The 6,000-nt window shown below is 41.7% G+C and overlaps 1 protein-coding gene across 2 annotated transcripts in view; it reads right to left on the minus strand.

Moving 5' to 3' along the window:
- The window catches only part of UBE3A (ubiquitin protein ligase E3A), a 50,480-nt gene extending 45,109 nt beyond the window's left edge, over nt 1-5,371 (minus strand). For both annotated transcript variants that reach the window (XM_086477105.1, XM_086477096.1), the window contains exon 1: nt 5,337-5,371. The gene's annotated coding sequence lies outside the window, so the exon portion shown is untranslated. The remainder of the gene's footprint in view (nt 1-5,336) is intronic.
- Between the last annotated feature and the right edge of the window lie 629 nt (nt 5,372-6,000).

Here is a 6,000-nt window from a genome sequence, read left to right on the forward strand (position 1 = left end):
TCATTACAAATATTAATTTCCTCCTTCTAGAAGATTCTGGCAAGGTTTCTCTCCCTCCTTCCTTTTTTTTTTTTTTTCTTTTAAGAACTGGTATTTACAATAAGAAAAAAAAATAATACAAGACTTAGAAGTAGTCACTTATAAGTAGCGTAGATAGAACCACATCTTTGTCCTGGCTGCACAAAACTGCTGGAGTTTGACAAGCTTTTCTCTAAATTGTTCATTTTTAGGGAAGCCATAATTAACAAGGGACACATGACTAAAACATACTCCAAACATTTTCAACAAACACCTAAAAGCACAACCAATTTCAGGGGAAAAAGTGACAGACACAGGAATACAACTAAAGAAATCTAGCCATTTCTTTCCAAAAATCTACTCCCTTGGCACAGAGTATGACATTTGCGGTACCGTGAAGATTTCATACTTAATTTCTTAGTTCTAAAACTCTATTAAGAGCAAACAAATCCAATGCAGCTCATTTAGGCTGCTCCTCAATACAGAGCAGAGTTCCCATGAAGGAAACCCTGATCTGGTTACCTTAACAGTATATTCAGGTTTGTCCTAAAAGATGTCAAACCACAGAGAACCCATCCAGTACCAAACGCCTGGTTCTTTATCAGGGCTCTGAAACAGGGTGAGCCTGGACTGACAGTCATGCCAGTAAAGCTCCACAGCACTAACAATTTGTAGGCAATTTTTGTATTTAAAGAAAAAAGTTAAGTAGGGCACCCTACCTGTTTCATGAAACAAGATTGCTATTTCAACAAACAATTATGATAATTATGTGGATTTATGTACAATTAGGATTAATGAGTTAATGTTATGCAACTGTGTCAATACAACTTCACTACAATTCAGAAGGAAAAAAAGAATAAATTTATCTGAACAATACAAGACAGTAACTGATGATTTTCCTGTTCAGAGGTGGCACTTCATACCAACAGCAGAAATCCAGAATATCTATCTTATATTCTGTTAAAGACTAATTCTTCATTTACAGTGACAGCATTAGGCAAACTCAGTTAAAAGCATTCTGACAAATGTGATGAATATTTTCACACCTTCTATCACAGGACTTCCAGCTTAAACTCCGATGTATGTATTTGTTCACGTGCACACACAGAACAATGTCATATATATAAAATTCACTCACTCTCCTCTAAGGTACAAAAGCACCAACTTCAAGAGCACAGAGTACGAACAGAGCATGAAGTACAGCATGAAAAAGTATGGCAAATACATCTATCAGGGATCTTATGATTATTGCCCAGCAATAGCAGAAAAGAAAACAAAGGCTCCCAACACAACCGAAGCTATGTAGTTTAAGACAGTACAATTTACAGAAGAAACAAGACCACAGCGGAGGAGATGGAGACAGGGGACTTACTTATTAACACATAGCTAGCAGCAGCAGAACGAGTAATTCCAACAGCGCAAAACTGAAGCTCCCAGACCAGCAGATCTTTTTCCTCAATCTCCCCCTGCCACCTATCACCAAGGCAGAGCAGGAGTTCAGCAGTCTACCAAAAAAACCCCCAGCTTTGCTCAAAGGCTACAAGAGCAACAACAAAATGAAATATGGAATCTGTAGTGCTTGTCTAAAAGGAATGAAAATAATTTCATGAAGTCAGATGTGCTTTAACATTCACCTTTAGTGTACTTATTAAGCCACATCTGCCTAAAAAAAATGCAAATGGCAAGTGTGACTAAAAGCACGTCTAACACTATTGCTTCCACTCAACATAAAGAAATCTTGATCTGTCACACGACCAGAGCCAAAAGAGCTGCTTGTTTACAACTATGTTATACATTTTCAGTAAGAAAAAGAGACTTCAAGGCACACTGAATGATATTAACAAAGATGGTAAGCTACTGAATTAACCAAACTGTAGCATACAGAACTGTCAAATAGTTAGGAATTGACTTATAAATTACAAAAAAATACTTTGCAACTCTCATGTCTGGCTTGATGAAAGACATCATGAAATCACCTCTGTTGGGTGCTTAAACGAGGTTTTCCACTCCCCCCCCCCCACTAACTGTCATGAGTCAGGAGCAGAAGAAAACAATTCTGAAAGCAGTACCCTAAAGATGGACTTGATGATCTTAGAGGTCTTTTCCAACCTTAATGATTCCAAAATGGTGGGTGTTTTACCTAGTATTATAGATTCTCTCAGACAATTTCAAATACGGAAGTTCAAATAAGAATAATTTTCTTCCATGACCGATGTTCTTAGTACAACAGGGTTAGCCAAATAAAAAACAAGTATTCCCGAACAACCTTTTTTCAGTAAGATATTCAGGTCATAGGAACCAGGCAAATGGAGTATTTATCACCACTTTACAACGTAAAGGGCTCAGCCTTTGTAACCCAGAAATACCAGTCTTTCACAGAAGTGACACACTCTCTCAGGAGCTCCCGTGCCCTTGAACTCTGATAGGACTTGCAGGTTGTGTGGACTGTAAGTATGTACTTCTGTGGACTGTAAGTATGTACTTCTATGGTTCACCACAGGCAAGTTTTGCTACAACAGCTGAAACCCATCTAGAGGCTGCTACTGCAGCCAGTGTACACTAGTGTACCTTGGACTTTCTAAAAATACCATATGGTATACACACGTATTAAACCACAATACTCATCACCAAGACTTTGGACATAAGATTTCACTATGCAATAAAAAGTAATTGTTATCTGAATATGGCTATACAAATAAGAAAGATGAAAACATCATATTAGAAAGAGAAATTCTGGAGTAGTGATAGACTACTTCAGTATTATCTAGCTTTGTAAAAGTTTTTGGTACCTTTTAAGAAAACGAAAAATATCGTACTGTAAAATGAAAATATTTTAAGAATTAAAGTAATCGGGTCACACACATGACTAACCATAATGCAAAAGAAAAACTCATCTACAACTATAGTAGCATTTCCTTAAGTATTTTTACCTGTAGCCCATTTTAGAAGTTCAGCTCCTTTAAGAGCCACTCCACCACCCTCCTACACCCCAAGCCGGCTGAACTGCAGCTGCTCCAACCTGGGTCCCACAGAGCATACCAGAGCAGGAGCACACAAGTAATGCCAGAGCCTGGCTGCCTGGACAAGTCTGGCATCTCTCAGCACTGCGCAAGCTTGGCAACGTGTTACAGATAGCTCTTGTGCCTCCCCTGCACACAGCTCTTCAAGGTAAGGGAGAGGGGGTGTTTATTTGTCATTCTAGTCTCATTTCACCCATTTATTTGGTGTAACGATTATCAAGGAAGTATCAACAAGTCCAAAAAGGGGTCCACCAAAGGGAGTAAGAGTATAGTCTCCTCTATGAAGGAGATGAACTAGCTTCAACCCTAGAACTCTAGCTCGGTCAAGACAGCAGAAGTCCTGTCACAGTCCTCACAGGACACCAGAATGAAAAGCGAACCATGCAGACTGATCGCTGTCAGACAGTTACGCAATAACCACCAAACCAAAATACAGTTTCCATGATTTTCTGCTTATGATCTCACTGGCTGATGCAAGGCCCACCAAGACCAAATTTCCATTGGGTTTCAAACTGAGATGTACCTTATAGTTTTTGATACACTTTAATTTTGTCTTACTTAGTTACCTGGGTCACAGCTTTGAAATTACGTCTCAGAAGGACTGAACATGAAGGCACATGGAGGACAGGGAGGTGATTAAAGACAGCCAGCATGGCTTCACCAAGGGCAGGTCCTACCTGACCAACCTAGTGGCCTTCCATGATGGAGTGACTGCATCAGTGGACAAGGGAAAAGCTACAGATGTTGTCTATCTGGACTTCTGTAAGGCCTTTGACATGGTCCCCCACAACACCCTTCTCTCTAAACTGGAGAGAGATGGATTTGATGGGTGGACTGTTCAGTGGGTGAGGAATTGGTCAGATGGTCACAGCCAGAGGGTAGTGGTCAATGGCTCTATGTCCAGCTGGAGATCAGTGACAAGTGCTGTCCCTCAGGGATCCGTACTGTGCTGTTTAATATCTTCATCAGCCACACAGATGGTGGGATCAAGTACCCCCTCAGTGAGTTTGCAGACAACTCCAAGCTGAGTGGTGTGGTTGACACGCCTGAGGGATGGGATGTCATCCAGAAGGACCTGGACAAGCTCAAGAAGTGGATCCATGTGAACCTCATGAGGTTCAACAAGCCCAAGGGCAAGATCCTGCACCTGGGTAGGGCAATCCCCGGTATCAACACAGGCTGGGGGCTGAGGGGATTGAGAGCAGCCCTGGGGAGGAGGACTTGGGGTACTGGTGGATGAAAAGCCGGACACGAGCCATCAATGCGCACTCACAGCCCAGAGGGCCAACTGTATCCTGGGCTGCATCAAAAACAGTGTGGCCAGCAGGCTGAGGGAGATGATGCTCTCCCCCTACTCTGCTCTGGTGAGACCCCACCTGCGGTGCTGCATCCAGCTCTGGGGCCCCCAGCACGGGAAAGACACAGACCTGTTGGAGTGGGTCCAGAGGAGGGCCATGAAAAATGATCAAAGGGATGGAACACCACTCCTCTGAAAAAAGGCTGAGAGAGTTGGGGTTGCTCAGTCTGGAGCAGAGAAGGCTCCACGGAGACCTCACTGCAGCCTTTTGATACTTAATGGGGGCCTATAAGAAGGATGGCGACGGACTTTTTAGCAAGGCCTGTGGCAATAGGACAAGGGGTAATGGTTTTAAACTAAAAGAAGGCAGATTCAGACCTTCTAAGGAAGGAAGAAATAAGCAAGAAATTTTTTATAATGAGACTGGTGAAACACTGGCACAAGCTACCCAGAGAGGTGGTAGAAGCCCCATCCCTGGAAACATTCAAGGCCAGGTTGGACGGGGCTCTGAGCAACCTGCTCTAGCTAAAGATGTCCCTGCTCACTGCAGGGGAGTTGGACTAGATGACCTTTAAAGGTCCCTTCCAGCCCAAACCGTTCTATGAGTCTATGGGAAAAAAGGTAGTACCCTCAACATCAAGGAGCCAACTGGTACACCAGCTCAAGTTTGTGCTAAACCATCAGCGCTGTACTTCACCTCTAGGACAGTCCCACTGTTGACATACTACAGAAGATAAGCATGATTCTCAAAGGTAAAGTATGTGAACATAGAGCAGGTTTTTAAAGCTGTTTGGATGGATGCAGACAGTGACACTTTTGATGAAAAGGCTTGAACTGCCACATACTATGTATGTATCCTTTTCAAGCCACCAGATTACAAAAAAAAAAAAAAAGAAAAAACCCAAATCTCTGCTTTGCTAACTAGAAGTTTCTCTTAAAACACATATAACTGACCTAAGGAAATGCAAGTTGCTTCAAAAGAAGCAGGTCACCCCTCTTACCTAAGACAGTGAAGTGAGGGTCCAGAGGGAAGCCACCCATTTAGTTCCACTCAGCTGAACAACTGCAGCTTCTCCTAATTCTTCACCACTCTGTAAAACATGGGCAAAGAACCATGCAGGACGGTAACGGAAAGAGTATCGGTAAAGACTGACTTCCACCCCCTTCCTCCATTCAGCAGTTTGCATAATACAGGGAAGCAGGCTGAACCTATTAAAAGTAAGAAGTAGTTAATGCTTCCTTTAAGAGATTCATTCATAAGAGTATTTGTGAGACAGAACACTACGGTAATATTTAATTTATAGTGTAATTTTGCAACCAGTAAGTTATTTTGTCAATAAGTTCTGTCACTCCTAGCCACAGGAAGGTGGAACTACTTAAAAATAGCAATTTAAAGTACTATTTGGTCATGCATTACATTGCCAAGCATGAATCCTGGATCTCCATATTATTGGATTTTATCTTTTTTTTTCTTTTTTTTTTTTTTTTAATATTTCTCCTGTGAGGTTATTTTCCTGAAGAAATGTCTCACCAGCTGGTATAGCCACTAAGGTGTTGCTTCATTACAAAGTATTACCTTTGCACTGTATTTGCTGACTTTCTGCTAACTTGACACATACTAGTGTTCAGATGAACCAGCTTTTTTCCAAACTTATTCACAGGCAA

The sequence above is a fragment of the Leptosomus discolor genome, chromosome 1, assembly GCF_034619465.1.
Source record: "Leptosomus discolor isolate bLepDis1 chromosome 1, bLepDis1.hap2, whole genome shotgun sequence".
Taxonomy (NCBI): domain Eukaryota; kingdom Metazoa; phylum Chordata; class Aves; order Leptosomiformes; family Leptosomidae; genus Leptosomus; species Leptosomus discolor.